At 45.6% G+C, this 17567-nt stretch overlaps 1 protein-coding gene across 16 annotated transcripts in view; it reads left to right on the top strand.

The window, feature by feature from the left end:
- PUM1 (pumilio RNA binding family member 1) overlaps positions 1–17567 on the top strand; it is a 1312543-nt gene that overhangs the window by 820219 nt on the left and 474757 nt on the right. The gene's annotated exons all lie outside the window — the stretch shown is intronic.

Raw genomic sequence — 17567 nt, 5'->3', positions numbered from 1 at the left:
AGTACCTTAAATTCAAGGCTTCTTTGGGTTCATACCCAGCTGGCGACACAACATGAGTAATAAAATTAGAGGGCGCTAGAGGGCCGATCAAGATGGCCACTCCCCTGTAAGCTCCCGGCTACCTCCCGCATGAATCCTGTTTAATCGCGGCAATCTTGTGGCGAAACCACTAAATCCGCAAGAAATACTCTATCCTAGCGCAGCACCTCATCCCTGCCGAAAATCCTGAGAGAATCGGACTCGCCTTCTGCGAGAAATCCGCTGCGTAGTGCGGCCCGCACAACCACGAACTGCGTGGGGCCTGGAAACTCCGGCCCGTCTGACCAAAATCCTTCGTAGACGGACAGGAGCTGCCCGCGGGACCTGCCGCGGCCACCACCAGTGGAAAGCGACAGGGAGGGAATCGCTCGGAACCGGGGCACCGCCTCGCCGGCCCTGGGGAACGGCTTCACGGCTCACAGCCAGCAGTAGGACAGTGGCAGAGCGAACTCCCCGCTGGTGAGAGGGGCAGGAGGTGCGCGGAGGCTCACAGAGGCTCGCAAAACGAGCGGGACGGCGAGACTACGCTACGCCAACAAATTGGGGTCGCTCTGCGGCGCCCCTGCCATTTTGGCCCATAGCGACTCCCCGCACGGCTGGGTCTCGGCCCCTCGCGCGGCACAAAGCGGCTAAATCTGAACTCACTGCAGGCCCCCATCCGCGCACGCCTCGACTGCGCCTTTGCTACACCCGAAAATTAGATGCTCCGACACCGCTGCCAAGTTCAAGGTGGGGAAGCCGGACAAGTCCCAGAAAAGACTCCATTTTGATGCAGGCCCAGCACCTAAAACGCCCAGGCCGGAGCACCGCCCAGAATCTCCGAATAATCAATCGGAGGTAGAGCTGCAGCAACAAACGGACATTAGGGAAATCCTGATGGAACTAAAAGCTGGGATAGGCGGCCTGGACAGCAAGACTCGCTCTCGTCCAAGGTGGACCTGTTGCAGCACCGGCTCGACAAACACAGCGACAGACGTGACTCCGTCGAACAGAGAGTGTCCGATCTGGACGACGGCACATCAGCACTTACTTCCCGTGTCTCCACGCTTGAGGGCCAAATGAAAACCGTACTCGCCAAAAACGAGGACTTGGAAGGCCGCTCCAGACAAAATAACATTAGGATAGTCTGAGTCAGAGAAAAAGAACTACCAGTCAGAATGGAAGAACCCATCGAAAAACTATGCACAGAGCTATTCGGTCCTGCAGTTCTGTCGCAAATATTCGTATTGGAAAGAGCCCACAGAATCCCTGCAACAAGACCTGCTCCGGGAGCCCCTCCTGCCCGATCATTGCCATGCTCTTAAGCTACAAGGACAGGGACGCAATCCTCAGAATGGCAAGAGAAAAGGGTAAACTACACTTCGACGGGGACGACATCCAGTTTTACCCGGACTTTTCGCCGTCTGTCCAAGCCCAAAGGAGATCGTTCACCCATGTGAAACAGACTGCGCGCCAACCAAATCACGTACTAGATGCTCTTCCCAGCGAGGCTTTGCATTCATCTGGAGGGAAATGACCACTTCAACTCCCCAGATGAAGCCACATTGTACCTCGACCGGAGCCACAAACAGAGAAAGAGCGTGGAGGGTCCCGCCGTGATTAACATCCGCGACACTGTTCCAAAGCAAGAGGGTATCAGCCATCAGGACAATCTTTGCAAACGGGAGGTTGGGGACTAAGCCTCGGAAGGCCACCTGCGCCCGTGCACAGCACGCCTTGTGTTCTAGTTGGTGGGGGGGGTTCCAAACGGAAGAGTTGGGGGTTGTCCGTGTAAGGAAAATTGTTTTATTGTTCGAAACGCGCACCATGCGCCATCGCCTAACTGAGGGCCTTATCCAGAGCCCCGCCGCCACCCCTCACAGGCCCTCTCGCCTGTCACAGCTCCCATACCAAATCCAGTCGACCCAAGTGTCGGGACACCGCCTCCTGTCTTTCCGCAAACGGGTGCCCTATAAAACATCACCGTTGCATTCAAAGTAGCAACCTGGAACATTAGAGAGGGGGCAACATCCCGGCCAAGACACGCAAGTTCCTGCAATTACTCAGACGCCACAAGATCGAGGTGGCAATGATTCAGGAAACCCACCTTTTACCGCAAAACGAGCACCTGTGGGCCTGCAGCTGGGGATGCCATCGCTACTTCTCTTCATATTCATCCTACGCCAGGGGAGTCGCAATTCTTCACACTTCGCTCGGGTTTCGCTTGATCCAAACAGAAAGAGATAACGAGGGAAGGGCTCTTCTCGTTCGGGGCATGTTGGAGGGTGAGGAGGTGGTTTTTGTCAACTCCTACGCCCCCAACACGGACGGTGCAAACAACTTTGACTGGGTGCTGTCCCGCCGCACGCAAGTGCAAAACGCTACTATAATCTGGGGAGTCGACCTGAATACTCCTCTCGACCCACAAAGACAAATCGCAGCTAACAACCACGCACCCGTCCAAAGCCAGCCTACAAGTGCAGGAGATCTGCAAAGCGTTTGACCCATCGGACATATGGAGGATCCAGAATTGGGAAGCCAGAGACTTCACATACCACTCAAGTGTACATAATACGAACTCCCGCATCGATTATCTGCTAGTCTCCGCTCACAGCAACTGGCAATGGGGCACATGGCAAATACTCCCCAAAACCTTCTCAGACCATGCCATGGTAATACTCGAATGCCGCTTGTCAGACGTTAGCTAGGGACCAGCAAAACACACCTTAAGGAATTGGAAAAGCAGCAAGCCGCTCACAACTCGGACCACATCCAGGCGATGTTGAAAGAAGAACTTCTGAACTTTAGAAACCTGGCTGAACAGGAGATAACATTTCTGGGCCACAATCCTAGAATTAGACAATACGGCGAAGGCCTGGAGCCCTTCTTGCTCGTCTTATAGCTGCAGACAGGAGGCCAACAAGGGTGGACAGCATCCGGACACCGCAGGGAAATATGCTGCACAAAGAAGAAGACATAGTCGAAGTATTCAGGGCATTCTACCAAGATCTATACAGCGCCGGGTGCCCGGCAAATTCCGATGCGATCCGGAACTACCTCAACGACACTGAACTGTACTGGGTGGAGAGGGAACTCCGTGAGCCGCTGAATGAGCCCATAACGCTAGAAGAGATCCAAGAAGCCATTAAAAGTCTACCGCCATCCAAAGCCCCGGGGCCCGATGGGTTAACTGGTGATTTTTATAAACACTTCGCCCCTCTCATTGCCCCTCTTCTGCTAAATGTCTTCGAAGAAGCGATCGAATCTGGCATTCCCCCACAGACATTAAGAGAAGCTAACGTTATACTGCTACACAAAAAAGACAAGCCACCCGAAGATTGTAAGTCCTACCGCCCCATATCACTAATCTGGACAACAGAATCCTGGCCAAGATCCTCGCTAATAGACTTCTCCCGCTAATGCCTGCACTGGTACTCGCTGACCAGGCGGGATTTGTACCTGGCCGAAACACCACATTCAGGATACGTAGAATGTTCGGGGTGCTGGCAGCACTCGACCCCGAACAGCAGGCAGTGGCGGTGCTGCTGGATGCCGAAAAGGCGTTCGACTCCGTTGATTGGCCCTTTTTGTTCGCCGTGCTGCAGCAGCTTTGACTTGGGAAACAGTTTATCAAGCTGGTCTCGCTCCTCTATAATCAGCCCCTATCAGCAATCACTCTCGGGTCGATTCGCTCGGCATATATCAACATCCAGCTCGGCACTAGGCAGGGATGCCCACTATCCGCCATGATATTAGCCCTTGTGATGGAGCCCTTAACAGCGGTCCTCAGGGAACGCCAAATCCAGAGAGGGCTTAAAATAGGACCCCACCGTCTAATATCCCGCTATGCCGACGACATAGTCCTGTTCATGCAAAACCCCAGCGAAAACCTTAACCTGATTATGCGAGAAATAATTAAGTTTCGGCTGGTATCAGGGTTGAAAATCAATCTAAATCAATAGTTTTTCCCTTAAACACAAAGACCAAAATAGTTCAAGATGATTTTAACTTCCATTGGGAGAAAGCCCACGTCCGATACCTAGGAATCCGAGTGTCCCTAAACCACCACGACATATTCAAAGACCATTACGAAAGCACACTGAAATCATTAAGAGATGAGATGAACAGATGGAAATCTCTACCACTCACCCTCTGGGGAAGAGCCTCACTGGTAAAAATGGTAATCCTCCCCAAACTCCTGTACCTTATCTCCAACATCCCCATCCTGTTGTCCCGGTGCTTCCTGGGTAATCTGAGAAGCCTAGTTCTGAACCTCATTTGGTCGGTCAAACCCGCAAGGGTGGCATACTCATTCCTCGTACTTCCCATCACTAAGGGTAGCCTAGCTCTACCCGATTTAGAACGGTACTACTGGGCAGCATAAGCCCAGTTTCTCAGTCACTGGTATAAGCCCCAATTCGTAAGACCGCACGTACAGGTTGAACGTGCACTAGCCTCACCCAACCTGCTAAGGGCCGTGATGATCAGCGAACAGGCTGTGCCACACACGACGCTGAACATAGTGCAATCCACTTACACAATACGGCGGAAAATGGCCCAAAAGTACAAGATTCAGCTTAGATACTCTCCTCTTCTACCCGTGAAATTCATTCCCGGGATCCCACTCGCCGCCGGGAAAGTGTATCTGATCTGGGCGGACAAGTGCAAAATAAATACACTTGGTGACCTCTTCATACAAGACACCTTCATTACACCCCAGCAGGCGAAGGAGAGGGGTAGCACCTCCTCTCTTGATATCTTTTTCTACTTCAGAGTGCGGTACCCCCTGCAGGCCCTCATCCCATCGTTCCGACAACAATCTTCCACCTGGCAGCTGCTGCACGGAGCCATTCAAGCAAAAGGGGGAGGGCAAACTGGTCTCATCCATCTACAAAGCCCTGCTCATGGACACTCTTCCCTCGAACCCCAAAACGAAATCAAGATGGGAAACCATGCTTCAAACACCCATTCTAGATGAAGACTGGAACTATATCTTACAACAGACTCAGTGGCACTCAACTCCCGCTTCAAACAAATCCACTTTAACTTTCTGCACCAAACCTATTATACCCCTAAAAAGAGAAACGGACATCACCCCGGGTCAAATGCATCTTGCGACAGATGCGTGTCCCCTGATGCTGACTTCTTGCACTTTGCGTGGAGCTGCCCAACAGTGTCTAAATTCTGGTCAGATGTGCTTGACGAAACTGACGCAATAATTGGCGAAAGGATGGGGCACTCCCCACTAGTGGCACTCCTTTGCCTAACGAGACCGCTGTCCTCACACGTTAGAAAACTGGCAAGCATGCTATTGGTTCTGGCACGTAGAAGAGTGGCCATGGCGTGGGGACGTGGCACACCCCCCCACTCTTGCGAACTGGAGGAGAGACATTACATACTGCCAAGAAACAGAATCAGAATTTATAAAGACACTACCCCACCATGCAAGACCCCCAGATATTTGGCGCCCATACATCTCGCACCTCCTCGCTAGCGCAACACCAACCGAGACATATGATCAGCCACCACAGACTTCATCTGTGTAAATCAAATGCGATAACTGCTTGTTGTGTGATGGGACTGCCGGGGTTTAGGGGGGGCAGCGGAGGCATATTAGTAGTTAACTGTTTGGGCTTGTTGGTACACATGTTTACCAAAATGCAAAAATCAAGTTTAAAAAAAAAACATGAGTAATAAAATGATGTTCCGCTTAAGATGTTATTGATCCGAAGCATATGATTATTGGCAATACACGAACTCCTGGTTGTGCAATATTTAAATTTGAAGCACCCACATCGCGCCTGACAAAGATGCCTGAACGGACTCCGAATCTACAGCATGCAGTGTGGGTACTCTGTCTTCTGTGGACAAAGGTGTTATCATAACTGGGATTAGACGTGACTTCTGGGCACTTTGCAACTTTATCTACTGAGAGTTGGGCCATACTGAATGCTTCCTTGACTCTGGTGGCTACCCTATCCTCGCTGTTATCATTCAATAGTTTATTTTTATCTGTAGCTGCAAAGCTGGCGGTTTTATTCGGCATGGTTTGGCAAATCTGATTCACCATATCAGGGTACTGGTCTGTTTGGCAGGATTTTGCATTGATTAAGCCCACCTATTATTCGTTCCTTGACTAGATGCCACTGCATAGAACTAATTTGTTCAAATGTTGCGATTAATTAGGCAGTCACACTCCACTCAGAGTTACTGTCCCTTCCTCCCCCCCAATGAAAGGTGGCGCGCACCCAAAGCGCTTATACAGATTCAACTTTAGTCAGACCGCCAACCTGTCTTGCACCATCCCAACAAACACCTTATATAGCCCGAACGAGCTAGGAACCTGGCCGGTGTACAGTAAGAATATATATCAAGTGGAGACAGCAAGAACATCAAGTTAAATCCGATCAGGGAGACGACTTGATCCTAATTAATACATATTGGAACCCCCCTGGCTATAACAAACTTGTATTTCATGAAAATGGCTGAGAATATTTTTGAGGATAACTAAATGATATGCTAACCAATATTTACGATACTTGTGGTAACCTGAATGCATCTTGTGTGGAAACAAATGGCACAATGGAAACTTCTAAAAAATAAAAAAAACACCATTAACTAAGACAAGAGGTGTGTTGTGGCTGCCTGAGATTTACACAATCTCCATGTATTAACGGATAAAGACTAACAACAAATTTCAACATAGGAGAGCGTGGGTCAAGTGCCAATATAGACGACATATTTGTATCAAGAGAACTTCTTTCTCGAATTAGTGAGTTCAAAATAATCAGAGCCACCAATAGTGACCACAATCTTCTGAGTGTCACTTTGACCACAAAAAGGGAAGTTAGACAAAAGATGCTGATAGAACTTGAAACTTGTGCTGGGGGTACTCGCCTGAGGCTATCTGCCAAGGCAATTACAGTGTTAACCGTAAATTACAATCCAATCAGTCTCTGGGTTACATAAAATATCAGCAGGTGCCATCGATTATCAACAACTCTTAATGGCCTATCAAATAAAGAAAAAGATTTTGAGTAATAGGACGCTAACATCGCACCATCATGAATACAACACAATGCTGGTAGAAGAAAGGAAAAAGCTGAGAAAGGCCAAACGCTTGGCACAGAAAAAAAACTCCCCAGAACATCATGCATCGGCAACTATAGAAGCCAAACGTTACAAGAACTGGGTGAGGTGCCAACAAGCCATCCTCTATCAGGCAGATGCAGCTGATATGTTGAAAATAGTGTGTGGCAGGAAGTCGAGAGTTCTGGACATTAATAAAATCAACTACAAATGCTGGAAACAATATGATGGAAAGTAATGTAGATGAAAAAGTTTGGATTACCCATTTTGAAACATTCTTTCAAAAACCAGACAAAACGATAACCCTGCACAAAAGAGCGCTTCGACTTGGAGGGTCACCTGCGACATGGAAGAGATTAAGAAAAGAATCTCAAGATTGAGCAATTCTAGGGCTCCGGGCCATGATGAAAATTACTAATGCAGATTTAAAATAACATCCATAAGAATGGGCCCTTCTCATCCGTTAAATCATTAGAAACTGCATGAAAACTAGGTCAATTATATCAAGCTTGATAACGTCAACTGTAGTTCCCATCTACAAGACTGGATTCAGAGAAATACTAACTATCGCCCAATAGCCTTACTGGACGTGTTGGTAAGGTAGTTGGGTCCTTGATGTTGGACAGCTTTCAAGCCTGGGCCAGAGTATCCGGTAACGAAGATCCATTACAATCGGGCTTCGTAAAGGATGGGGGAACTTCACCTAATATCCTCCTCTTAAACACGCTGAAAGGAAGAATCTTGGAGGGTAAACCAAGGATTTTCCGTGCGTTTGTTGACCTGGTCCAAGCATTGGACCAGGTCAACCGAGAAAACTTATGGGGAAAATTATCAGAAAGAAACTGCCCGGAATATATCTTAGAACCTATCAAATCTCTCCACTGCAATACATCATTGAGAGTATGTTTGAACAAGGGTGGATCTTTGTCAAAAGAAATTCAAACTGCAAGAGGGGTTAAACCTAACCTGTTTAACTGTTACTTATGGGACTTTAAAGACTGTGAATCCCATGTTAGATCTCCCCCCCCCCCCACCCCAAACCAATAGAGGGGCGGGTGAAAGTGTCCTGCTTACTTTACGTGGATGATTTAATCTTACTAGACTACACACTGATTGGGCTGCAACGCCAGTTAACTAACTTTGGGAATTACATCGAGAAAAATCTGGAAATAAACAAAAAAGACCAAGATCATGATTGTGGAGAAATCATCCCATAAAAAGGAGACATTCCAATGGCAACTGAAAGGGCAGAAGATGGAACTAGTTAGAGTTCAAATACCAAGGATTGATCCTGAGCAATAGCAAACGTGAAGCTCCAATGCAAGGTAACTTAATTGAAAAGGCTAAGAAGTTAATCTCACAAGCCAAACGGATTTATAATAAATATGGGCAATTTTCATTGATCCTGGTGATCCAATTCCCTGTCTCCAGAATTAAATTGACAGGCCATTTGCCCCCGGATCAAAGAAAGTTGAACGATTTGCGTTCGTACATGGAAAAATGTCCAAGTAAGCTATTAAAAACCTTTCTACGGATAGGGTTGAACAGCCTCATGACTAATGAGATCAGATTCATAAGAGGTGTAGCTGCCTTTCCCCGGCTTACTACGTGTGAGAAAATAAAATAGCCGACACAACCCCTTGTCGGGGAAAGAGGCACTGAGACCCAGCTGCAAGAGTTCAAAGGATGGTTTATTTCTCCAGCTAGGAAATAACACAAAAAACCCTCCAGTCCCTCATTACATTACATTTATATTAATATTAAAGTAACTCTTAACAAAAATGCTAAATGGACCCGATTGGCTAGGCGGTGTGGTGCTGTAGGTGTGGGTGGCATCTCTTCCTCCTGGTTGGCTGAGTGGCTGACGAGATGAAGGACGTCAAACATCTTGTGCTCCATGCAGGTCAGGGTCCGGTCACTGTGGTCACTACCTAAGCTAATATGTTACACACTAAATAACAAATTATTTAAAACATTTTATGCTACTTGTCACATTTCTACATAAGTCACACACAATGATTGTCAGTACAATTGGGTCATTTGTGGCTTTAATTGAAGGCCTCGACCTTATTGTGCATGTAAAAGAATCAGGCTGTGTTTCGTATCTTTTCCTAGGTTTCAAAACTCATTGGTACAAATAAAAACATATAGTAGTAAAAATGCTTAAGGTTAGTAAGGGGTGTATTGGGTGGGTTTCGCAGCACAGGCGAGGGTCTGGCACTGGAAAGAAATACCTTACAGGGGTTGCAGGGTCAAGAAGGCAAATTGTTCTAATGGGGGCGAGTGGCTTGCACGTTTATGAGGACAAATCGAGCAGAAAGTGCTTAGCTCATCCTGGTTCACATACCGGTTCTCAGGCGAACAGTGATCTCAGAGGAAGAAAATTGTAGCATATTGATTGTTGCAACTTTCTCCGACTTCAGCGTAAGAATGGAAGCGCAGAGCCTTCCTTCGCAGAGGGAGTGCAAGGGTGGAGGCCAGCCAGCTGCCTGCGCGCCTTGTGTGTGTGGGTCTCTGTCCTTGGCTGCTCCGGTGGAAGGGGAGCTGAGCATTGCTGTACTATCACAGTGAGGCCTGTTTACCCAAGATGGAGTCGAAAGGGGGCACAAAAGATGGATGCCCCGTGTCCTGCTCAGTAGTCCCATCTATGTAGCAGTCAACCGTGGTTAACTTTACATAAGGGCAAGGGGCAATCCCACTACCGGAGGCACGTGGTCCAAGCCTTGTACTGAGGAGCGTACGACGCGAGGGGGGCCTGAGGACCCCTCGCTCCCATACAGAGGTACGTCGAGTAATGACAAATGTAGATTTTGCACTGGGCACAATTGGGCATCCTCTGCTATCCTGTGTGGGATTAGCCACATTAAGGAATTCCCATACAAGTCATCTGTTCAACGATCTTGGAACCTGGAATGAAGAGGATTGGTGGAGTTGCCTAAATGTACTTTATTACAAATGTCCTGATAATCCCTGGTATTTTTTGCTAAAATTACTTTCACAACCCCTTGTCTGAAAAGTAAATGCACATGCAATGTCATCAGTGATGTCATCAATGACATTTGTGATGTCATCTTTGATGTCCTGTGTGTTAGTGTTAGCAGTGCACAGTGGTGCGGGCAGTTATGGTTGCTCAGCCTACCATAACTGTCGAATTTCAGTGTTTTTTTTATTATAAAACATGACATTATGGTTCAAAGTACAAAGTTTTTCTAGTGAATTTTATGGGTTTTTAGTAGGCCAACTTAACCATAACGTCCCTCTTGCAAAGTTTTTTTGCTAAAGATGATCGCTTTACAGTAATGCCACGTAACCATAATGTAAAGCAATTTCTGACTTATTTAAACACCTTGCGGAGAATACCACTTGACAATATGCTGGTGTACAGCACGGTAACGTGTCCCAGAATCCGTAAACACTTAACAGTAAGATGTTTGTGTCGTGGACAATGTGGAAACAGATTTCATATTGATGTAGGAACGTCCACCTGCAACATTTGCCTTGCAAAGCGCCAACACGTATTGGTAGTTAGCCATTAACAATGTAGTACACATTGCATACTTTCAGCAAAAGTTTATCTGAAAATGACATCAGCTAAGGCCATCCATCCTTCCCAAGAAACAGCACTAATGTAATGAAGGAGCATGACAAACACTGCCCCAACCTTAGAAATGACAAACGTACAATATGTTTGCACCGGCCACCCACTCCCCCATATCACTGTTTGATGTCTTTCCTCATTTCCGTTCACAAATGGCCTTATCTGTCCTACCAAAAAAGAAAGCCATCCGTTAACAAAGTAAATGTTGCATTAAGAACCACCTTTCACAGTAAAGGACATAGACGCAATAAGATATGACAATAATAGTATAGATGTGCAAAGCATTAACGTGCTACGGAAAAATAGGATTTCTGGTTATAATCCACCTGCCGCGGGCCGGATTACAAAACAAAATCCTTTTTCAAGATGGCAACCATCGAAAGGAAAGGCGGTAGTTCCATACATAGCCCCCCTTCACTTTCCATGACAGCAAGGAAAAATCAACAGTATGTACCGTGACGCAGAACTTGTAAAAAAAACATACAGCAAAGTACTTTACATTTCAAAATGATGCACGTCATTTTAAAAGAAAAAAGGTAACATTTTAGAATTTGGAAAGTACTTTTATTTAACAAACAACTGTCAGAGATCAACTGACTAATTCCATTTCCAAATAATTTGTAGCAATGAGTCTAAGGCCGACATTGAAAATGTTCATGGAGGGACACGTGCAGTTAATTTCGCATACACAAAGTATGCGTTTCTGTTAAAACACCCGCTTTGTTTGCACAGGTATTTCCAACACGGCGGCATCACCGTTGCCTTACACCACCATAAATGATGGTATGTCGCTCCTTGTCGCTAGTTCAGCGTAGGGACAGAGTGGCCCCAGCCTGTCATCCCATAACATTGTAATGGACAGGCATCCGGTCACCAGCTGTTGCATCTGGCGTGGAAAGAAGCATTCACTCGGCATCTGGAAACCATGGCACGCAGAGTACGGCAAAATGTAGCTAGGCGGAAAACGTAGGAGTGTCTGTCAATACCCAACCTTTAGGAAAAAATACTAAAACAGACACAAAGATTGTAGAAAGTACTAAACAAATGTAAGTGGCCAAACATGACTTTTACAAAAAATATTAGAGTTGCCCATGGGTACATATAATGACGCCCTACTAAGGCAGATAAACGGCACTCGCCGTAAGGGTTAAAAAAAGGACAACTACAAAGTGAGATGGTAATTCAGTTATGAAGGCAGCATGAATGGACAAGCAAGAAAAAATGACATGTTGTAATGTTACACAAGACCAAAAGAACGTGCAAACTGATACACAAAGCTGTGGGCAAGCATAACATTTGAGAGAAAAAGAAGTAACGGTCACCAACGGTGACTCTAGCCATAGCCTGCAAACGCGAACAATGTACAATCTGTTATTGGAGGAAAATTACAACTGTGAAAAAATATAGTACTTCAGTTACAATGTCACAATTGGTGTACAGTCGTCAAAATTAAATTCACATCTTCACAGCCTCCATTATTTTTGCCAAAATAAGAGCAAACTGTTTGCATAAAAGACTAATCGTGAACTGATATTTCATGTTCCTTACAAGCGTTTTTAAAATATAACCTTATCAAATAGTATTTTTTTTTCCAAGCTTTCATTCCTTGCGTAGCTTTTAAAGTTTCTCTTTCGCTCAAGGTCAAAAAACAATAGCCCCTTATGAACTGACTTGGATGCGTGGGCCTACTGAGCTCGCAACCAAAAAAGCAAATCAACTGACCTTCACTCAGAAGGCAAATACATTCTCACTTTGCAACAACATATGAGCATCCTATCATGTGAACCGCTAATCCCATATGGCGCGTAAACCACTGTTTCCATCAAACACTCCAGGTGGTCGCCTCGGATTTCAAAACATAGGACGCCGGTCCGACTTCAATATTAATCTGAAAACATTGTAGCACAGACGCAGGCATTCGTCGCCGTGCATTGAGCTCCAACTTCCACTTTACCAAATGAATTTGGTGGCAAGAAAAAACCACTTATTCAATTTTCTGCGGCCACAATCCATTCCAACCTAATTAAAGCTCACCTTCGGAAACAGTATTTCATAATTGTAACAAGTGCATTAGTGTCTTGTTTTCTGGGTTACCGGCGATGTCCGTGTACACCAAAACATGGACAAAATATGGCAGAGGCTGCGAAGAAATCCAACGCACTTCACGCTGTTCCACAACCAATCGGTGAAAGTGCCACATGTCCGCGGACATGACGCTACGGATTAGCCAATCAATTTCTTGTCCCCGGAGCGAACAGGGAAGTGTGACCGCGGAGCAGACATGGATATCACACATTTTTCCAGACCTACTTTGTCATCGCTTTAAAGAAAACTACCGGACAGATTTTCACCAAATTTACAAAAGCACGCTTTCGGGACCAAGCCACTGCAAATTTGATGAAAATCCATCCAGCGGTTTGGGCTGTAGGCATGCGCAAAGTTTTTTCCCCATTCAGTCTAGTGTGTTGAGGATTCGTCCAGGGAGAGCGAAGTTATAAGCCGCCCAAAAAGTGCTCTTCCTATGGAAACAGCAACTTAACCATAGCTACACGGCCACTATAATATATGGAACTGTAGCATTTACTCAATTTGTACACAGGACTCGAGGCCCTGCCCACACATACCAGATACATAATCTAATGTATGGGTGTGATGAATGAATGTAATATCCTGCAGTGCTTGTGGGCACGGTCTACACTCTTGGGTGTATGGCCTGCAGCCATGCACCCAAAAGTCTACGTTCTGCTCACAACCACAGCACTATGTAAAGACCCTGTTGGCTTATAACTTTAGAGCTTATAAGTTTGTTCTTGGGTGCATGGCCTCTGGCCATGCACCCAAGACTCTACTCACTCCCCACAACCATCTGATCGATAAGCAACACTACAGGTGTATCCATTGCTGTGACATGCTGCAGTGGTTGTGGCCAGGGCCTACAGTTTCGGAAGTATGGCCTACGGCCATGCATCCAAGACTCTAGGCCCTGGCCACAACCACCGCAGCATGTCACACCCATGGGGGCGTACAAATGAATAGCACACCCATAGAAAAAAATTATTTAATTACGGCATGTACTCAATTTCAATGTTTGCTAACACCATGCGTGTCCTTAGAACAGTTTCAAGTTGCCTGCGCACAGCACGGACTGAAATACTACCATTATGAGACCCCTCATTTTCTGTACTTACATCCCGAACAAGGCGGGCATAGGAATACATCATTAACACCTACCGCCTGCGCAAATAGTTTTTCACCCATCTCTTACTGTCTGAACCTCCCCAAGCACTCTGACACAGCAAAATAGTTTTCGAAATGGCATGTTGCTGCTGGTCGCCGCTGCGCTGTCGGATCCAAGATGCCGGGCGCATCCAAACAATCTGACGGCGAACACGGCTGACTGCAGCCAATCGGCAGAGACATCGCGTGTCCGTGGTCATGATGCCAGCCCCTTAGCCAATCGGTATCTTGTCCGCGGAGCGAACAGGGAAGTGTCTAGAGCGGACATAGATATCACTAATTTTTTTGTCTTACGTTTTGGTAATTAAAAAAAAACTACTGGACGGATTTACACCAAATTAACAAAAGCGCGCTTTCGGGACCAAGCCGCTGCTCCTGCCGCAAATTTGGTGAAAATCCGTCCAGCGGTTTGGGCTGTAGGCGTGAGCAGTTTTTTCCCCATTATGTCTATGGGAAAACAAGTTTTGGGACCCCACCCCCTATAACTTCTCCCCCTGGACCAAACCCCACTAAATTCAGAGTGGGCCATATACTTATTTTGCAAAGTTTGGTGAGGATTCGTCCAGGGGGAGCGAAGTTCTAAGCCGCCCAAAATGGGCTCTTCCTGTGGAAACAGCAACTTAACCAAACTACACGGCCACTACGTTATTAAAACACAGGTAACATTTTGAAACATGCAGTCACAACTTACATCAGATTTAATTGCACATTAACTAATAGAAAACATTCACAATACAACGGAAACATCTTTTGGGCTTGATATGGAAAGGCAATGTTTAAGAAACTGGATGGGAAAATCGTTTTTTTAGGCTTTTATTTGAAAGGCACAGTTAGGACAAGGAACTGAAATGGGGAAATCGTTTTTCAACACACATTCAAATGAGAAGCAATGCTTGGTAATTCTGGTTTGGTATGTGTTCTAATATGTCTCGTGTATATTAGAATGATGCTGGGTAAGGGCTGTGTGATGTAGTTAACAATCCAAATGGAGTGTTTTGTCTTAAAATGATTCCAGTGACAGCTGTTCCTTTTGAGAAAGGAGTGAGGCTATGCTAAGGGGTCTGTGCGTATGCTACTTGAATTAAATGAGCAGAAAAGTGTTTCAGTGTCGACCATCCTATCTTACATTTGGCGACGGAGGAAGGTGAAGAATGACGTCAATAAGTGGAAAGGAAGGATGATCGTGAATGACTAGGCTTTAGATATGCAAGCAGTACACATTTTGCCAGACCTTTGTCATGCCCACAGACAAGGGTTGTGTGTGCTAAATGCAAGCGGTGTGGCCGTTTTACATATTATTGCAAGATTTTTCATTTTAGTCAAAAAGGGTCTTGTATGTCAGTGATGAGATTGGTCATTGATCTGATGAAGAGGAAGGATGTAGTGTAGAGAACATCGGTCAATATGATTCAGAATGCAGATTAGGATGAGTGTGAACACCCTTGTGCAAACGTACAAGTGAATGGAAAGGTAATTGCAATGATGGCTGGTTTAGGTTCATAGATGTTGCCCATGATCGTTTTTGAACAAGATATGGAGGGCGATTTCTGAAATGTACTGGAACCTGACATTAATCCTGGGGCTATAAGCAGGACAATCGCTTTATTAGGTTTTCACGTATGAACTCGTGCGCAGGGAAAAGTATATATTACTAAGAAGGGTATGACTCTTCTTGGGTGCCTCGATCAGAAGAGTTTGAGTGTTAGATTGGATACCAATAAAGAGGATCAAGTATTACATGTCGGTACAACGGTTGGTGATAAATACAGAAATGTGTTTAAAAAGGAAGTGGAAAAGGTAGAAGGAACGCAACCCCAAATCGTTTTAAAAAAGGGGAGCATTCCGGTTGCTGCAAAGCTGTGGCTGGTGCCACTAACGCTGAGAGATGGTGTGAAGAAAGAATTGAATGATTTGTTAGGAATGGGGATCGAGAGTGGTTGAGTGGACATCTGTTGGTAGTGGTAAAGAAGCTGTATGGTGATTTGCGTCTGTGTTGATTTACCCAAATTAAATAGGTGCGTACGACTAGACCGCCATCCTTTGCCTAATATGGGGATAGATGCTTGCTGTAATTAGTCATGGACAAGTGTTTTCGAGGAAAGTTGCAGGAAATTGACAGCATTTGTAACACAGGAATTAGTGTTCTAATTTCATGGGATGCCGTTTGGACTTGTTTCAGCGTCTGTTCCAAAAGATAATGGACAAACTCTTTCATGGAATGAAAGGCATGTTCTGCTTCCAGGATGATATATTGGTGTGTGCGGAAAAACAGATTGAGCATGACGAAGTGTTGGATATAATGCTTAAGATTCTAGGGTCAAAGAATAGAACATTGAGAGAAGAGAAGTGTGTTCCAAGTGAATAAAGTTGAATATTTGGAGCATGAAATATCTGTGCAGGAAATAAACCTAAAGGTGCTGTGTCAGTGCTATAAAGGAGGTGGGAAAACCAAAGTCTAAGGGAGAATTGCGCTCATTTGTGGGAGTGTTAGAATTTTACCAAAAGTTTGTAAATAATTATGCCGATAAGGTTGTTGAGATGACCAGACTGCTAAAGAAAGGAGAAGAGTTTATGTGGAGTGACAAGTGTGATTGGGAGTTTAACTTGAAAAGAGTAGATTGATCTTGAAGGCCCCTTGGTAAATTTGATACCAGGACGAGGAACCTGATTACGGTAGATGCAAGTGATGTGGGCATAGGACCGATGTTGTCCAAGGTAACTGAAGGAGGAGGGGAGGAGATAATTGCTCATGCATCAAGATGTCTGAGGTGCGCAGAGAGAAGATGGTCTCTGTTGGAGAAAGAGGCATTAGGATGTTATTGGGCAGTTGAAAAATTCAGGAATTTTGTTTGGGGGCACTGATTTTATAGCAAAGACAGATCATAAGCCATTAAAAGCCATTTTTTAGTGCAGGGGTCTTGATAAAGTATCGTAGTGGCAGGTTGAGTTGCACGGGTGCAGTGTCACCGGTTTGAAATGCGTGTGATATCTGGAAAAGACAACATATTGGCTAATTGTCGATTAGGTAGAAGTCAGGAGGAAAGCAAGGCCGTCAAACCATCCAAATTGTTTTTTGTGAACTATGAGGGCATCGTAAGCAAGGAAGAGTGGATGGATACCATAGAAAAGGATGAGATTTTATCGAAGATTAAATTATATGTAGAATCAGGAAGGCCCAAGAAGGTGGAGGTATTACAGATGAAAAGACCTTCTCAGAGGTATCTAATGAATTAAGTGTGGTTGATGGGATCATTTACTGGGGAGGAGAACGTGCGGTTGCTCTCGAATCTATTAGGGTAAGGATAATTGACCTAGCGCACAAGGCACACATTGGTGTAAGCAGGACCAAAGATGTTTTAAGGAATGAATATGGTGACCAGGTTTTGATAGGGAGGTCGAGAGGAGACTAGTGGATTCTGTTCAATGTACAAAGGGTTTTAAGGGACTGACGACAAAAGGACAGCCTAAGATTGTGTTCTATGTGCCACAAAGTCTGGGGCGATGTTGCAATGGATATCCTAGGCCCAGTTGTGATGGGATTTGGACAGGGAAAATACAATTTGGTGTTGGTTGATTTGTCGGTGGTGAGAGTTCAAGATAGTTAAAGAAATGTGGTGAAAACATT

Source organism: Ambystoma mexicanum, chromosome 11, assembly GCF_040938575.1.
Source record: "Ambystoma mexicanum isolate Mex_15411 chromosome 11, UKY_AmexF1_1, whole genome shotgun sequence".
NCBI lineage: Eukaryota > Metazoa > Chordata > Amphibia > Caudata > Ambystomatidae > Ambystoma > Ambystoma mexicanum.
Note: the sequence above shows the minus strand (reverse complement) of the source record. Positions and strands in the feature narration are given on the sequence as shown.